This window comes from Grus americana, chromosome 4, assembly GCF_028858705.1.
Source record: "Grus americana isolate bGruAme1 chromosome 4, bGruAme1.mat, whole genome shotgun sequence".
Lineage (NCBI taxonomy): Eukaryota > Metazoa > Chordata > Aves > Gruiformes > Gruidae > Grus > Grus americana.
Genome location: NC_072855.1, coordinates 19,734,977 through 19,754,366, shown reverse-complemented (window position 1 = coordinate 19,754,366; position 19,390 = coordinate 19,734,977). Strand labels below are relative to the sequence as shown.

The 19,390-nt window shown below is 41.4% G+C and overlaps 1 protein-coding gene and 1 long non-coding RNA gene across 2 annotated transcripts in view; one reads left to right on the top strand and one right to left on the bottom strand.

Annotated features, from left to right (window-relative positions):
* The window catches only part of PPARGC1A (PPARG coactivator 1 alpha), a 374,124-nt gene that overhangs the window by 254,205 nt on the left and 100,529 nt on the right, over positions 1-19,390 (top strand). The window lies entirely within an intron of this gene.
* LOC129206121 (uncharacterized) lies at positions 10,890-18,715 on the bottom strand. Its single transcript, XR_008577003.1, has 2 exons — positions 18,480-18,715; positions 10,890-11,085 (listed from the first exon to the last, which is right to left on the bottom strand). It is a non-coding gene; the product is annotated as an uncharacterized LOC129206121 (long non-coding RNA).

The window sequence follows — 19,390 nt, the reverse complement described above, 5'->3', positions numbered from 1 at the left end:
GCCCTGTTTCCCCCAGGGGGGTGGAGGACCCTGCTGGGACCCCTGGTGCCGGGACGTGTGGCAGGTCTCCCTGCACTGAGTGCAATCAGAAGTTTGCTCCCAAAGAGTTTGATCCGGTTTGGCCTCGCAGCTTACAGCCTCGCCCGGGCAGTGCTGTTCCCATCAGCTGTGCCGTGGACACGTGGGTACGTGTCACGCGTGCTAGTGACAAGAGAAGTGACAGGGAGTACCCACAAAATCAAATGTGAAAAGCACGTGGGTGATACCAACCCATCCTATGCTGCCGAAAGCTTGATGGTCCCAACAGCTGCCTGTTGTAGAGCTGTCAGGGGCCAGCAGACAGCAGCTATCGCACTTTGCTGAGCGGCACGTCGCTTCTGCAAGAAAGGAATTAGAATTTCCGCCAAAATTAGAATTTCCTCCCCAAAGCTTGCTTGGGGGTTGTGGGGTTTAGTGCTTTCCATCCAGTTCCTCGCCGTCCTTCCCTGCTGAGGAACAGGCTGTCCGCCACATGCCCACCGGGACGCAGGGGTTGGGCTCCTCACGTGGTTTCTCCCATGTTACCTGGGACGCGGCGTGGCTTTCCGGGACTGCAGCGGGAATGGGGTGAGGGGAAGTTAGCCTGGCACACGACCTCATTTGCAGTACAAAATGGTTTTCCGTAACGACACAGGTTATTATTCAGGAGATACGGTGGAAGGCTGATTAAGATTCGGTTGTAATTGTGCGTTTGGTGTAGTGTGTGCTGTACACAGAAGGATGATGTACCTAAATTACGTATCCCAAAGTCTCCCTGACAAATACTCCGTCAGAGCCTTCAAGAGAAAAAAACCTAACCAAACCCAGTGTCTTCTAAACCTGCCATTAAAAGACCAATCCTGTAAGTGCTATTTTGTTAAAAATAGTTACAGGATATTTCATCAAGCCATATTTTCTCAGACCTTGAGGTTCTTTACAATGGGCTTTAATTCCGAGAACTTAAGTCAAAAAGTCATTGTATTTAAAGACTATTTGATGTGAACAGCTATAACAAAAACTGTTGTGAGTACACCCTTTTTTTTTCCTATCCAAGCTCTATTCATCTCATGTAAATGTTTCAGAAGCATTTTTACTCTGCCTTAAGGCATTTCAATTAATGCTCAGATACATGCTGGTAAAAGCTTTACCTTATGGTTGTTTACTCTGAATTCCCTGGTATTCAGCAGCAGGTTTAGGACATCAATAGGTAGCAACGACTAACATGAAAAAGTGAATTAAATCTTTTTCTCTTGAGAGACCTCACGTTTTCCAGGTTGTTTTCGGAAGGCTCTCTTTAGATCTCTCTTACGGGGGCTCAACAACATTTCCCACAGGAGAATTACTGTGTCTGTAGCTTTACAGTGGTCATGTCTGAAACAAAATCTAAGTTTTAATGACATCACGGTTAACATTAAAACTGGAGACAAGACCCGATGCACCAAGGCGTTGCAGTAATATTTAGGGTATGCAGGGGTATTTAGAAAGCAGCTGTGATACCCTACGAGTGGAGTTTGCAGCTGGCACCACTGACCTGACAGACATAAAGCCCCAGGTTAAGATAGTTTCAATAGACTTTTATTTACTGCAATTATTCAGTGTTGAAACCATACAATTAATTATAAATCATTTGGATTACTCGCTTCTTTCTCTAAACAGGAACAAAATAATTTTTCATGGCCTTGTAGGTTTCTGCTGTTTAGCACTTAAAATTAATGATGGCTTACATATGATACGAAAACTTGGTTTTGTCATTGATTCCTTTTAATATGTTAAGAGTGATATTTAGCCAGTTTGCATTTGTGGAGCCAAGTCTGTTCCAATTGACTGGGGAAGAGCCTTTGGAGCTGTGGAGTTTAAAGTACGTGTTTATGGGCAGAGGGAGAATTTTCTCCAATACTTCCATAATATTTCAGTACTACTGTAGTAATACTACTGTATATTTCTGAAATACTGATATTTCACATAGATTCTTCCAATAATACTGGGATCAGTCTTCCCCACAAGCAACCTGTAGCTTGACTAACGCTTTTCTAAGCGTGGCACCATCTGAAAAGGTTGGCGGTATTTAAAAGTAAATAAAAGAGTGGAAGAAAAACCTAAAGCTCAAGCAAACATAGTTGGATGATTTCATGCAATGGTTTCAAAGTCTGTTGGTGTTCTCCAGTTGTCTTTTTTCTGCTGTCTAGTCTAGTGTGCTACTTTTTAGGCTGCAGTAGATGTTACTGCTTTGCATGAATTTTTGTGTGGTATCATTTTATTAGTAGAGTAGTAATATACACGTATATATTATATTGCTGAGCAGGACCCTGATCTGGAAAGAGGAAGAAAAATTCATCGTGAAACCTGTGATAGAGTATGTTATGTGAAACTAAGGAATATATCTAGATTATATCTCGCCTTCCTGGTCAAGGCACATAGTGAACCAGTCCTCCCAAAGTAAATACCTACATTGTGAATAGAGAGAGGTCCACGTAATTTAGGTTCCTAATCCCTAATTAATTAGATTTCTAATCCAGATCTCCCTCTCTGCAGGCTTTCAAAGGCACTTACTTCTCTTTGTTGATTACAGAGGAAATTTCCACCCTCATCGCCATAAACATGACAGAGTAGATTGAGCAATAGTGGTGAGAAAAGCCTGGAAACTGGAGTAAATGGGAGTAATAGGGTGAAATATGATTTAAAAAATGGACCATGGCAATCTATGCAGAAGTGCATGTGCATGGATTTACGAGGGAAAGGGGAGAGTTTTTGGAAGCAGCAGAAAGAAGAAAGGGAGCATTTCTACACTCGGATTGCACAAGGCCATTCATAACCTTCACTCAAATGGCACTCACTTGCTGGAGCTCCTTCTTGATAATTTTATTGCGATGCCTGTTTTCAGTGGAACTTTTAAAATGTAATCAGTGTTCCTGGGCCATTGAAAGTTTAAAGGCAGAAAACTTTCCCAAAAAAACGTCTATGCTAAAGCTAACTGAGTTCTGCAGAACAGCCGTGGCTTCAAAACTCCAAAAGTCTGGTTCCTGCCAGCAAACTGGGAATCCAGTTAGCTAATAAAAAATGTGCAACATTTTCTCTTGCTTAAGTTGCAGCAGCTATGTAAATATCAAACTGTTATTCTGGGTAATCAAACAATGGGAAAGTTGTTTGTGTGTACTGCATTATTGTTAATTAATTTACATCCAGAAGTACTTTAAATGTATGTGCAAACATACATTAATCATGTTTTAAAGGCAAATGTGGGAAAAGCAAAGCTTGTAAGAGTAGCCTTGTAGATGTAGAAACCATTAATGTTTCCGATGCCCTGTGGTAGGAAGAAATATATTAAAAATTGATTTTTGGTTTCTGCCTTTTTCTTGGTAACATTTACAATAAAGGATATAGCAGAAAGTAGCCTTTAAATTGATATTTCAAAGCTTTTTATGTTTGAGATATGTTTTTCTGTATTGTTAATGGGTTTATATAGCAGAGTAAAAAGGTCAGCTTCTGAATATGACGGTTTTATTCTTCTATTAAAAAAAGGGATGAGTTTAGCATTCATGAATTATTTAAATATCAACCAAAATATTTGGCACACTGCTACAGTAAGCAGCATTCTTAAAACAATGCTAGAAAAGTGTGCCGTCCTTCAACTGTAATGTGGCTGCAGTGCAAGAGGGTGCGCAGCATTAACTCTCGCTCAGCTCGTAGCAAGGTGTTGCTTGCTGCTGTATCTACACACTGCATGTCGTCAGTGATGAGACGTGTATTTATGGTACTTTCACCGCCGGGATTCAATCTTCACCCGTTTACACTTTTATAATTGAAGAGCCTCTCTTCATCCAAGAAAAGCGAACTATAATGCGTTTCATAGCTTCTCCCGGTTCGTAGCTACACTGTATTGAGCAAGCAGTGCTGTCAGATTGTTTTCTTTTAATAAGATGCGTTGGAAAATAGCAAAATAGCAGTCCTTCCCAGGCTTTAAGGTATGTCTGAAACACGATTCTAAGGAGCCGCAGCAGCATGGAGTTGCTCTAGACACGGTCTCATTAATCAAATGCTGGGTCTAATACTTTTTTTTTTTCTACTTTTGCAAATAACATGCATTTTTGAATAATTTCATAAAAGTAGCATTGTCAGGTGGTAAGATTTACAGCATTTTGTTCTAATTCAGCAGAACTCTTAAGGGATATCATTCTCTATTTTTTTTACAAGTATTTTTTAAACCTTCAATACAGTCGTAATGTTTTGAAGTGCTAATTGCCAAACCTGCTAAAGTGTATAAAGAATGACATTTCATGCAGCATCATTGATCATATTTTTAAGGAGTTCATTGATGGATTAATAAACCATCGTAACCTTCTGTGCAAAAAAAAAAATGTTGCTAATAAATGGACTGTAATCTAAAAAGCCTACTAAATGAATTGAAGTTGTAGCAGTAACTGAAAACCTGAATAATTATAACACCACGGTGACAAAACTCTGATGTGCAAGTTTACTTTCCCAGTTAAGTCTTCACAAAGAGCTGCCCACGGAGCTTGGGGGCACGTTATCCTCTGGCCATCCTCATCACTCAGCTTGCCGGAGGGACAGGCGGGATGGGTGGCCGCGGGTCCAGGCAGCCCATCCGACCTGGAAGGAGCCTTTCTACAAATATTTACTGAAAATGTGCTAACTCGGATGCCATTCAGTGCAATGTTGTAAAATGTTGAGTGCCTTTCTAATGGTGACGTAGTAGCTGTAATACATGAAAAGTGAAAATTTACCTGGTAGGTGAAGTTATATATAAAGACTAATAAGTAATTTAAAATCAGGCATCGAACATAAAGGTGTCATTTAGTACTGGTTTATATTTTTACAAACTCAGAGCCTTGTTCCTTGAAGTTTGATTACCATAAAAACAGATGGATTCATTTTAACATATTTAATAGTGATGAAAATAACTCATTCTTATTTGCATTTATATTTAATTAATATGAGTAAGTCAGATAGCAGGTTGAAGACAGAGAGAGAGGATTACGATACAGGCTTTTAATGCACACAGGCTAGGGTCGGGTCAGCTTTCTCCTCAAGCTGTAACCCACGAAGGCATTTCCCTTTTACCTCCCAGCTTGTGCCTCATGAGTCATGCAAAGGGTATTTTTGGAAGGGGTTTCGAGCCATTGTTCTCACACAGGACAGACATGACCTGGTGGGTTGTCTGTGAGATGCTGCATCCCCATATGAAATGCCTCAAACACCCAGCCTTCCTGTGATAGTCCTGCATCTGCCTTATTTTTCACACTTATTTTTCATGTTTTTCAAAAATAACGTTATGCTGTAGAGTGGTCTTGCTAACATAATTCAGTGTCAGCACGTGACATAGAATCGCCAAAATAACTGTGTGGACCATTTGTATATATACATATATGAGTACACATGTACACATGCATATTCATGGCCATACATATGTATATGAAGGGTTTTTGCATTCTGCTCCCATGCTGTAGTACCATCAGACAAGCGTACCCGCCATACCCACATCAGCCCTCTTTTACCACGTTGTGCTGTGAGAAAGGGCCAGGTCCTGCCGATACCACTCTCCTGCTGCACTGCTCTCCATAGCCCTGCTCTCCTCTCTCCTGCCACGGAGGATTTTGGACTGGCTGGGATGAAAGGGATACAGCCCGCAGGTGACCCTGTCACACATGGTGGTGCTGACCCAATCATGAACGTAGTGACTGCAGATACAGAGCAGCCTTTTCCGAACTGAGACTTCCCTGTGGAAGGAAGGACACAGGGCAAACCGTGATTTTTACACCCTTTCTTTTATCGTAATTGATGTTTCCATCTTATTCTTCTGTTCCTCTAAGTTATGACATTGTGTCCAAAACGACATTATGATATTCCCTCAAAATGTCATGGCATGAATGAGTAATTTCTGGTGAGCGAATCCCCAAAGGGACGATTTGAACTCTCTCTGCTCCTGCTATTGAATCCCATTCAATTAAACGTGGAAATCCACAGTCAGTTAAATGTGGAAGAGGAAAGCTTCATGGGATCTTCCCTGAAAGGCAGCTGTTAGCAGTAGGAAAACACTGAAGTCAGCACTCTTTAGTGGTGTTTCTTTTCTGAGACATACATTAAAAGAGCTGAAATCTCTTGAGATGCTTCTGATAAGCACTGATATTAAATGCCACAGTCCTATCATGCTTCTTTAAAGGTGAGCATTATTAATAGAGTGCTGTGTCTTTCCATTGTGCTTCAGCTGTCTTAATTCTTTGGTTTCTCAGTTACGTTGCTGACTGCTGTGTCCAATGTACCTATTTTCTGAAATCAGAGTGGCTATCTCTTGATGCAGAAGTAGGTTTCCCCTTCTTCACTTCAAAAGAAAACAACTCTCCCACTTACACGTTAGTCGGCTTTGGTTACATTAGTATCTATTCTCTATTGCAGAATTAATTCAGTGGTGGTGGTGGTGGTGGTGTTATTGTTATCAATATCATCATCACCACCATGATCATCATCCGGGGACCTGGTGGTGGCCAGCCGTACTGAAGCTCTTTACCTTAGAACTTTTCTGGAAGGTGTCTGTGTTTGCTCTTCTGTGGCAGAAGTCTGTGCATCTTTTGTAGGCCCTGCTTCATCTCTGTCAAAGCTGGTGTAATCCCAGCCAGCCTCCACACAGAGCTTTCATATGATTGTTTGGAATACTCATTTTCAGATCCTCAGCGCTCTAAATAGGGAAATTTTTGGTGGTTTCTTCTGCGTCACTTCCTCTACATCTCTGCTCTGACCACTGCAGTTCTCTGTGCTGTGTTCCAACCTCTTCAACGTGAGGTTTGCAAAGAGCAGGTAAAGGCTTGGTTGAGCACCTTACTCAAGAGATTAAAATGCTGTCGATATAGAAATTACTGGTTCATTGTTCAGCATTTCCACGTGCGATCAATCATAGCTCTTGTTTTCAAACAGAACTGCGAAGTACCGCTGCCATTGTCTCCTTTATAGTGGGCTGTGGAAAATGCGCAGTGAATTCCACTTCTGATGAAAAAAGGAGAGTTATTACAAGAATAGTACGCTTGGTGGTCTAGCAGTGCTAGCAAGTCGCCAGCTTGTGTTTAGTCATGAACACCTCACTTCCATGTATTCTGTTCCCATAAAGCATTCCCTGAAGTCTCTGTATCAAGTAGGTAAGTGCTGGTATTATAATTTGATAAAATAAAAAACTTTATCTGAGAGAAACCTCCTTCGATCTTAGATTTCAGTTTTCCAAGGGTAGAACAAAGTGAGGGCCAGCATTTCACCTATTGCAGCTAAACCATTGTTACTTCCCACGGTAGCAAATTGAGCAGCGGTGCTTTACATTGATGGAGCACGCACTTTCTTGCGCCTGAGAGAATGTGTGTTGGGGAAGGTTGTGCTTACATTCAATTAAGGCAGAACTGTTTCATGCTTACAGGTGGATATTTTCATCTGGGTGGAGTTTACTGAGTTATTAAAATGTATGTGAAATTTTACTATGTGGTGAGAATTCAGTTCTGTTCAACGAAAGAAAAGGGTGCATGAAATTTTAGTATAGACGATTTGGTTTATCTTTAAGGAACATTAAAATGGACATCAAAAATATAGTAATGTAGCGGGTTTGAAAAAAAAAAAAGCAAGGAGAAGCACGCGAATTTGTGTGACAACCAATTTCATAGCGAAAACTTTGCAAGAAAAAAATTATGTATGTCCAATACTGATAAGGCGTTGCGAGTGTACGTTCTCAGATGTGGTTCTCTTAGCGTTCCGCCCATCCACGACAGCACTCCAAGAATAGTAAGCACAGTCCCCAGCCTTCTCTCCATGAAAGGCGAATATATATAGGGCATGAAACAAAACTTGGGTATATGGAACTGCCACTGCAAAGTTAAGGACCTGACATTGAAAGGAATTTGTAAAATTCCCTTCCCTGGCTCGTCTCTCCACCGGCAAGGTCCGTCCTGCCACGTGCCGTTTCAGTTTCAAATCAGGTATGCGCTCACTGTCTCTTCTTTTGCAACGCTGCTCGACCTCAATGCACGAGCTGGTCAGCAGGAAGTAAAAATATATCTATCGAAAGCAGCCACTGATAGCTACTCATCTTAAATTCGTTTGTTGGGCATAGTGTATTTAAGTTTTAGCAAAGGTGCTTTTTAGGACGGAGCTTTGAGTTCCCTGCCTGAGATGCAGCTGTTGGCAAGGGGCAGCAGAAATACAAGTCAGGCACAGAGTCGGTGGCAGGAAAGAGAGAAGAGCCGGGCCTCGGACTTGTTTCTGATGGCAGCGCATCCTGAACAGCTGCAGCGTGTTTCAGCCTGCCGTTATCCAGGGCTCCTTCCAACAGCACCAGTCTGAGAGAAGTCATGGCAAAATATTAGCTCTCTGTGTATTGCTGGTTTTTTCCCCTGGAATAACGATCCAGCCTTGTTCTTGCACAAGTCATTTCTCAAATCTTTTAAAGAACAGCCCTTAATAACATGCATTTGCATGTAGGTAGACAAGGATTTTGAGAAGGGTTTTCCCGGGCGTTTATTTTAGATGTAGGCTTAGTTATGACATTCTCATGTGACATTCCTGGAGGCTTGATATTTGTGATCTTCTCATAGTAATAACGTTCACTGTGGTAGGTAAAACATAGCTATGATAATTATGCCTTACTCATGTTTGATGACAGGATGTTGTTTCTTTTTGTTTCGAAATAAAATCATGAGGAAAGAAAAGAAGAGCGGTACCCTGCTGCCAGAGGGGGAAGGGGCGCCTGGCGTGACCCGGGCTGGCTGTGGCAGAGGCCAGCCCATGGCTGCGCTGCTTTGCTGAGAATGGACTTTTGTGCTGAACGTGCTGTCGAGAGCCTGCTGCAAAAAACCTGGGAGTCCTCATTTCTGTGGCAGCAGGTCCTAGATCTATAAAGAACGCAATATGCAGACAGATGTGGGGATCAGTGACAGCATCATTCTGTTTATGATCTTCACATGCATAGAAGAAGGCAAGGCAGAAAACTAATTACTTTTCATTTAATGGCTTCTTGATGTTGGGGGCTTATAGGATCATAGAAGCAAAAAGTGTTAAAATCCCATGGACTGAAACCATCACTTCTTTATGGCCTGCCCTTTCACACCAACCCCATTCAGAGATGTTATATACAAGTGTATATATTCAGAGCCACCCCTCCCTTCCCCTCACACAAATGGCATTTCATTTTATTGAGATGTAGATAAATGTGCAGGGGGAAAGTATTCTGTTTTTTTCAGGTCCTTCCTTAATACTATTAAATAATAGTGTAATTAAAGGCTCCAGCAATTTGCCATCTCTTTTCACACAGAATTACTTCAGATGTCTGGCATACACACTCACCCTGTTGTTCAAAGCCATTACAGTCCATACAGTCAATAATCTGCAAATTAAAAATTCAATAAGTAGACGCATTAAAAATTGCATGGTTCCAATTCAGTCCATACTCCCGATTCAGGCTGCTTAGTGCTGGAAGGCGGTTTCTGAGAAGCAGGAGATGGTGCCACCATTGCAGGATGCCTCAGCCCATCCCCAGCGCACACCTAACCACACCGTAGCTGCAGAACAGGGGCTTGCTTGCAGGCTGTAGTGAATCTATAGCTATTATATGAATAGAGAATATAATAAATGGATGTAGGTGGTGATTTCTCTCCTAAAACCAAGCTATCTAAGTAGCCTGGCATGCTGGTAAGGTTGGTGCTGGTCCATGCATAAACCTAAGGGGAAGCACACGTCTTCCTGAGTTACCAGCAGCGCAGCCTGGGTATTCCTGAAGCGGGCATCCCTCCTAAGGCTCCTCCAGCCCAGCCTCCCTCGATCTTGGAAGCGGTGTGGATGAAAGCCATCCATTCTGAAAATCACTCAATGGGGATTATTGATGGAGACTGAAATTAAATCTCCATAGACTCTCATTTGTTTGTTTGTTTGAATTCAGCCTGTTGTTATGGGTCGGAGGAGAGAAGTAGGAAGGTTGCAAACCGTCATGCTTAATGTTCTTGCTTCCAGTTGTTTGGCTGGTGTTTCAAGACCTGGTTTCTAGTGGGGGATTTTTGTATGAAAGCCCAAACCATCAGTCTTGCAAATGTTGCTTTTCAGTAAGTAGTCCCCACTAGTGAGAGGCCACTAATTCCAAACTTTTGTTTTCAAAACATCTCCGAGCTGACCCCTGGTGGGAAAAGCTTGTTACCTTTGTGGCAGCAGGGTTGTTAATGCTGAGTGCAGCGACGGTAGTTTTCCCTTCAAACAAAATACGTGACTAGAAACTAGCTAATACGCCTTAGGTACACTCTGGGGGCTCCGCGTTGTGTGCAGTCTTTGGGAGCAGTTCCGTAGGCACAAGTTGCTTGCCCCCCTTTTTAAAGGACATTTAAATCTGGCAAAACAATTGCTCCCCCAAAATAAAAGACACTGTTTGTGAAGGGTCTTCTGTCTTTATTGAGGTTCCTGTTCTGCCCACCAGATATACTATTTTCCAGAGCTTTATCCATCCCCCCTTTTCCCCTGATGTGAAAGGAGCTTCTTCACTGCAGCAATTTTGTCTCCTTTGAATCCCTGTCAGTCTATGCCTTTTACGCAAGAGATGCCATCAGACTGCACAGCATGCTTGGGAAGATGTAAAGCCCCAGATGGCTGTGACCAGCGCAGGCTTGACTTGACAGCAAAGGTAAAAAAAAAAAACAAACACCAAAGCTACCAGATGACATTAATTTTAATCATGAATGATCAATGCAAAAATATTTTAGACCTTTACTCACACATGATATTAAGGGCAGTTTTATCTCTAATTCTGATTGATCAGCGCAGCATTATACAAATGCTTTACACGTCTCTTTCTTTCATCTCTAGTGAAAAACTTATAGGGTGATTTTTTTTTTTTTTTTTCTCTCTCCATTGTGGCAAAAGGCAGAAGGACCATGAAACAGGAATTTCCTTCTGGTGCCGGGATGTAGGGGGCAAGGCAGTCACAAGCCCAGTGACGGAGAGGACTGTGCGCCCTGTGCTTGGAGGGGCAGGGACCCATACCTGCATGCTGTGCTTCTGTCCCAGCTGTACAGGATGATGAGCAGGTTTGGAGGATGCCTGGAAAATAAATTGCATCAGTCTACTATGCATAATGTGCACTAATGTGGGAGTAAAATTTTTATTCAGGGTTGGGGAAGGGATAGGGATGATGAATTTTAGCTCCGGTAGGTTTGAAGCTGAGCAAACCTGATCTTTTGGAGGCTAAGAGGTGTCGGATCTGATAAGGATGCGCAACGCTACGGCATGCTGGTGGTCCTGGGTTCTTCTCCCAAGTGCATTTAGCCAAGCAGAACTTAGCCTGTTTATCCTGATAATTAGAATCTAGTTTTCTATTTAATATTTACTAATAACACCATGCACTTACAGGGCCTTCCATCCAAGCACTTGACAAACCTTAATGGAATAAGCCTCATAGCACTCTGGGGAGGGAAGTGAATACCATTTTGTTTATCATGCTGAAATAGTAAGATGATGTAATTGTACCTCCCTGAGTTTATTTATTTCTTTTCTGCCATTATCTGTCTGATAAAAACCACTAACTAGCAAAAAAATCTATTGTTTTAGAAATCCTTCTGGTAGTTTAACTATAATATAAGATTAGTAACCAATTTAGACAGGAGCATAATTAGCGTAAATGTTTCCAGTAACTCCCTCTGATGAATGCCACTGCATTTGGATATTCACTTGTAGGACATGAAGCTGAATAATAAAGAGGTTTTCTCTACACAGAGTGTGTGAGCAGTGTCTGTGAATGGAAAAAGGCTTAACTGGGACTTTTGGAGCTTTCCCGAGTCCAGCCGTTGGTGAGCAGAGGCAGAGCCACACCAAGCGTAGGATGAGTGGGGCACCAAGAGGGCACGAGGCGATGCCATAGGACCCAGTGAGTGGTGCTGCAGGAGGTGGGAGCGGCCCGGAGAGATGAAGCACTGGGTGGAAGGTGTGGAGAGCACCAAAATGTCACGCTGTGGTTCTGATCCGGAGGATAAGGAGAGAGTCATGAGAAGGTTGTACGTGCAGTGGCAATGGAGAGATCTCTATCAGGCACTCCTCATGTAGTCAGCTTTAGGAATAAGCCAGAGAATTGCTAAAAAAAAAAAAAAAAAAAAAAAGGCTGGAAGTGAATTGTATGGGTGATGCGCACTTTTGATGTGAATTGAGGCAGACAGAGAAAAACTGCAAGCTCTTCTCCAATATTGATACATGCTGGGCTTTAGTTAGAGGTTGGAAGTACTTATCATACCCACAAAGTCTGTCATCTGCCTGTGGCACTGACCATGCAATTGCTGGAATTAACACTGTGCTTTATGTAATTAAAAAAAGTACTTGTTATTTTATATCGGGCTAGGACAGGACTTTTATTAGTCCTAATTTGAAGGTGATGCACTAATGGCAGTATTTGTCAGATGGGTTTTTGCAGTATGAAAGCTGTAGGAACTGTAGCAGAACAATCCAGGATGATGATTTGGGCTTGTTTTCATGTTCCAGCCCGTAGTGCCTTCTGATACAGCACAACAGCTGAAATGTATAAGGGAAACACATTTTACTTCTTCTGGCTCAGAACAGCAGCAGCAATTTGGCGAACGGGCCCACCATTCAAATCCTGGTGCATTTTAAATGACCAGGTGTCCACTCACTTGCCTGCCTTCTTCATTGTCAAAAAATAGGAGCTTCTCGCTCGCTGCGGAGTTCATTCTGAGTGACCGCATGGTGTGCAATAACTCCCCTTCAATCAATGCGGTGGCATTTATATTTCCTGTCTGATGAGACAGTGAAGGAAGACTTCTTCTTATTGCAAAGGATCCTTTTTTTTCCTTCCACTCGCTCTGCCCAACAGATACTGCCAATATTGGGCCATGTGATGCAGCAGTTTTGGGTTTTGGACAAATCCCTGCAACAGACTGGTTAGGTATCTTCTCGCTAGAGCTCCTGAGATTTCTGCACAACCCCTGTGCATCAAGATAAAAATACCTTGAGGTTTGCATTTCAACAGAAATATCAGCTATCTTTTAAAACATATTTTTAAACATTCACGTATGAATGAAAGAAATGGAGTAAAACATTACATCAGATAGAAGAATGTATTTTCTCCCTCCTTCTCTTTCTCCCTTTTTTGTAAATGACTTTATCTGCTTCAGAGAGGGGAAAGCCTAGCCAGCATGCTGGACTATCTATTAATTGTAGGGATTATGTTTAGACTGCTGCATTCAAGATTTAACTCTGAACTAGAAATACATATATATTTTCGTATGATAGAAATAATCAGTACTCTTAAAAATATCATCATTACAGAATTTAAACTATATCACTTTGATCTTGTGCTTCATTCTTAATAGTGTATCTGAAATATTTGTTGAGACCCCTTTAACTTTAGTAGGCATTGATTCAAACCCTAAACGAGGCAATTTTAAGTATTTCTGCTTTTTTTGCACCACTTTTTATACAATAATAATAGTAACGATTATTATAATAACAGTAGTAATAACAACTGTTAATCTAGGATATACTTTAAAATACCTCCCTTGGACATTAAAACTGTTAAGTATAATTTACTTTGATATTTTTATACCATCATAAGTAATTTTTATTCATTGTAAACACATTTCTAGTTATATAAATCAGTTTTGTTTAGTATTCACTGCAGATAAGAAAATGTATTTCCAAAGGTTTTCAGGTGTTAAAAAATTAGCAATTCGTAATAGAAACATAAATGTTATCTAGTGTTTTTGATACAATTAGAAAGTATCAGCAAAAAATCCTAGCCTTGGATTTGTTTCCCATTTGAGATAACATATTACAAGCACTCTGTAATAAATTTAGCAGCTGGAAATTGATTTATGCTGAACCTTTGTGGTATTAACATTCTTGGTTTATAATTATGAGCAAAAGGAGCATAACCTTTTCCTAATATATGGAAAAGAGAGAGGTGATGTTTCAGGAGAAATCATATGTCACTGTTTTTACTTTTCTCTCTCCCTCTCGTTAGCCATGCTTTCAGTTCTGAGCTAACGCTGATGCACAGTGACACATAGTGAAAGTACCAAGACTGCAGCAAAACTATATGCTTCTGTCTCGTTGTTGGGAATACAATGTGTGGTCTCTTGGCACACTCCTTAAATATTGAAGTAGCATACGGATCCTTGCAGGCTTCTGGGATCTTTATTAGTACAAAAATAACAAACCCCTTCGTACCCCTCCGCTTTAGAATGTTGACACAGACAAATAAGGCCTCATTTTAAACTACCTTTTTAGCATTGGTGTCATGTCTGTCTTAGTTTTTCAGGACCATTTTCAATATGACAATTCTCATTATGAAAAAAGAAGTATATGAAGATAAAGGGGGTTTACGTTGCTTTATACCTGTGAAAGCTACAAAGTACGTGCTATTGTTCTGCATGTTCTGATGCTGAAGAAACATCAGATCAAAACTGTTTTTTCCTCTGTATCAGTGGTGTCTTTTTACACCTTAAATTCCCATTAATATAGTTAGAGGGGCTGACACTTAAATCCCCGAACAACCTCCGCGCAGCTGTGCTGTCTATTTAAAGGGCAGCTCCTCTCCCCAGCTCCATCCAGCCTGCCTGGGCTGCCGAGGTCTGCACAAGTGGAGCTGTGTACCGGAGCTGCTGTGTGGGAGCGGGAAACAAAAGCTGGTCAGGAAATAGTTCAGAGTTGTTATTCTGTCTTAAGCGGGGGGGGGGAGCGTTTTTTTAATACTCCCAAGTCCTGAAAATCAGAGTGTGGGTAACGTTTTGATCTTAACAGCAGATAGGCTGTTTTTGCCTTTCCTTTGCAAAGTACCGCCTCCCCATCCCAAAATTATTGAAAAGCATCAGGTACCAAACAATGAAGTGAGGAGCTTTTGGAGAATAATGTGGGGGCTTTTCTGGATAAAATGTGAGTTGGAAAGAGAGATTTCTGATCAATAAGTCTATTTCTAAAAAAAGGATGACTTTCTATCAATATATTTTTAATAGACTTTAAAAAAAACCCACCCTGGTTCTCATAAGAGACACCCATCTCAGCATCGGAAAGCAGCTGCAATTTCCAACGGATGTTAAAAGATATCTTTTCTGTATCTCATCTGGGTGCTGTGTAAGGTCCTGGAAACATATACAGGTGCCTCACCCTCCTCTCCCACATCCCCTCGGCAGTTTGGGAGCCCCTGCAGAGATAGACTTTGCACTGTGCATAAGGACTCAAATGCAGAAGAACATTTAATTCAAGTGTGTGAATAATCCTATTGAAGTAATTTAAAGTAATCATATGCTTAAGGTTAAGTGCATGCTTAGAAGCTTTGCTAGGCTGGGGCATGGCCTGCCCCCCTCCCCCAGACACCACACAAAATCAGAGCTGTGGCCAAGAGATCTGCTGCATCAAGCAGGGTTGCCTCCCATGTCTTCTGAACTTGCATTTCATCAGCTAATTTATACTGTAGCTACTGGTATTTCCTGTGACATGAAATACCCCAAAATATTGAAGATAAGCTTCTCAAGAGGTTAAAAAATATAAAATGTGAAAGACATAGTAAGTGAAAATTGCAAATATGACATGATTGCTAAAAAAGTAATTAAAGAAATTATTAATGCTAAAACCAAATATGTTTTGTGTTATACAAGCATATGCCAGGGACTTGCCTATTAACAAAACTGCAATACACAGAAATAGTGAAAATCCCTGTACATTACTAAACTGCTAGAGTGGAAAAATTAAACATGCTTTTTTTTTTTTTTTCCTGTCCACATGCAGTATAGTCAGTTTGTTCTAAAGACTGTCCTTTTTTGTTCTAGTGTCCTGTATTCCTCGGGTTTGGTTTTGATTTTTGAGAAAGTGAATGTCCTGGATACAGTTTGGCAGAGGCTGTTATCACATAGATAACATACGTCACATTTACAAGCTGATAAAATGGATTCGGATTTCCCTTGCTTTGCCGCAGTGTGGATGATGCTTCAGAAAACACAATAGAACGAGACTTGGTATCTTTTTATAATTTTTGATGTTTAAGACTGCTATCAAAACCTGGTTTTGAATGAATGTATAGATGTTAGGAACATGCATGATACTAACTCCTCCTCTCTCTTCCTTGTACTGCAAGAGAAATAGGCTGTGTTATGCCACAGTCTATGAAGTATAGTTTATATTTTTGAAATGCTATTATTTGAGTGGTTAATTCAGTTTTAACTGTCCATTCAATTTCAAAATGTGAGTGAGTTCTGTTTACCCAATTTCTTACTGGGTGGATGTTGTGGTATATGCCGAGTATATTTATGGTTTAAAAGAATGATGATTCAGCAAACTTACTGCATAATAATCCTTACTTCATTGTTATACTGTAAGTGGTTAAAGCCAAGTGTACATGAATATATAATGTGTTCCTCCAGTTTTGTAGCATAGCAATACATTATACTGGTGAGCTACTGAGACATTTATTCCAAAGGAAATGCAGAGAGTGATTTAGAAATGCCAATAACAATAATGCAATTACAGTTGCAAAACATCTTAGTTGACCAAACAAATCTTTTCTAAATGCACCTAGAATATTTCTTTAGCACATTTTATTAAGTATATATTCAGCATATTTAGTTTAGGACCCAATTAAGCACCAAAAGCGTAGAGGTATAAAATACGGCACTTGCCTTCCAGGCACTCTGGCTTAAATTCAGCAACAGTTGCATTTGGAGCAAGAATACTGCTGCAAAGATGGGAAAGACAATACAAGCACAAGAGGCCATATTGTAAACTGGCACTGGTATCGACAGTAATTATAGCAATCATTCAGATGTTCTAGCAGTAGATACAGCTGAACTTTAGACAGGTTGCAGCTCTTAATTTATTAATGCAATATTTTTTCTTTACGAATTTCTCAAGTCAATCTCTTCCTTGTACATACGCAATTAGTTGTGTTAGATTCTCTTCCACTTTGTAGGGATGGATCCTAGTGCAGTATTTACAACCATCTTTGAGACTCTGCTTTGTATATCAAGGTGTCAAGATGTCTCAGAGGCAAAGAGCAGAACACATGCAGCAAAAGTGACAGTGACATGAAGTTACATTGCTCCGAACAGTAAATCATGATCCTGAGGAAGCGGAAGACATTGACAATAAGGACTAAACAGAAGGACATTTTGACCTACAGCATAACACCAGATTAATGACTAGCCGATACTAACTGGCCCTGTTTCCAGTGGCCAATAAAAAGCTGCTATTGAGGTTTGTCCAGCTCCTACCCTGTGCACTCTGGGTGCCAGGCAGGACGAGGCGAGGAGCAGTGCTCAGCGTGCCTGCCAGGCAGCAGCGCCTCTCACTTGGGTGGACGAGGGGCACCATCCAGCTTCCTTTCCAGCGGGGGTCCCACGCTCGCGTGCCTTGCCAGCTACCAGGCAATGCTCATATGTTCCTACCGGTACTTTCCCAGGCGTTTGCACATATGCCAGGAAATCACTTGTCTCCTCCTATAAAGAAAAGTAGTGCTGCGTGTGCCTGGCTGAGTGTTTCTGTCTGGCTGCCCTCACTCACGGTCCAGTAGAGCGGCTCCTCGAGCGCAGGGATTTTCACAGCTTCATCTTCCCCTTGCATAGCTGTGGCTAGTAAAGCTATTGGTTTTCTCGTGCTGTCCTTGGTCTGGTGTAAAGCTTTATGGAAGGATTAGAGAAGCAAGGTGCCTTTGTGGCGGGCAGCGCCTGCAGAAATCAGTCCTTTCTGGTACTGACGTGAAGGCTATCGCTTGAGCTCACGTGCAAACACTGGGCATGGTGTAGCTATCAGCAGTGGCTCAGCCATACAAAACAGATCCTGCGATGATATCTTGCACGAGTACCATAATTTGTCTGTGTTTTCACGATGGGCATATGGTACATCTTTCTCAGATTTTTTTTTTGTTGCTGACTGATGGTTCCTGTTACAGCAGCACGTCCTTAAACTCCGGTGTATGCTTGAGGTTTAGGTTAGGCAAACAATGGAAAAATGCTAAAAGGAAAAACCTCTGAATGTTTCGTAAAGGATTTCTTGCCCTTGAAAAATTGATAGGCTGTCATTTAACCTTGTGGCACCTCTTCAAGCTGTCAATCAGATGCTGAACATTTGAGACTTGTGAAGTATGATACGGAGTAACAAAATGGTATCTGCTCATTCAGAATTCTGAGTATTGGTTTAATCTTTTGAAGTGTGTTGATAACAGATGGAATAAAAGATCACATGGCACAGCTCACATAGGCTCAGGTTAACCCCAATGTCCTGGTCAGTGTCCCTTTTCTTGTTTAATGCCGCTGCTAATTAACTGGCACGAGTGTTTGCAGCCGTATGTGGGATGTTGCTGAAAGCCTGCTGACTGTTGGCATACCTCGAAGCAATCTCTACCTGTACAGCACTGCTTGGCTTAGTTTAGTTTAAACTTGTGCTGGGGACCCTTAGCGATGGGGAGGGGATGGGATTGCTGCAAATGCTTTTACACTTACCCATTTCCTATGGGTTGCTGCATCTGCTTGCAAGCGGGGAGGTTCAGTTGCTTCATCAGAAAGTTAGTGAGCTGCTCTGCTTTTGTCTCTATGTCTGCTTCTCCAGCAGCAGCGCAACTGGTCAGATCAAGCTGAAAAAGCTACAGCAGCCAACATGGAGATGCTGGTTTTCTCTTCAAGTTTGCCTTTACATTTTGCACTTCATGCAGGTGTTTATTGTGTCTGGAAAGAGGAACTGCAGCACAGGGCCCTGTTATAGAGAGGAGGATGGCACTTCATGGGAGCACAGCCGTGGGTTAAGTTCAGTAGTTTGCATAGTAAACTTTTTCCTCTAAAGTTACATTTAGGTTCAGGGTGAAATGATATTTTTCCTTGCTAAACAAAGAAATAATTATACCTTTTACTATGCAATAGAGTGTTCTAGCTTCCTCTGTTTGTCTAAATACTTACATTTTTATGTATTTATGTCTTTATTTTGAGTCAGTGTCATGGTTTATCCCGGCTGGCAGCTAAAACAGCCACACAGATGCTTGTTCACTCCCCTCCCCGCAGTGGAATGGGGGAGAGAATTGAAAATGGAAAAAAAGTAAAACTCGTGGATTGAGATAAAAACAGTTCAATAGGACAGAAAATGAAAATGAAAATGAAAATAATAATAATAATGAGAAACATACAAAACAAGTGATGCACAGCACAATTGCTCACCACCCAAAGCCGATGCTCAGCCAGTTCCTGAGCTGCCCTGCCTCCCAGCCAACCCCCAGCTATATATGGAGCATGACATCACATGGTATGGAATATCCCCTTGGCCAGTTTGGGTCAGCTGTCCTGGCTGTGTCCACTCCCAGCTTCTTGGGCACCCCCCACCTTCTCATTGGCAGAGCAGTATGAGACGCTGAAAAGTCCTTGAC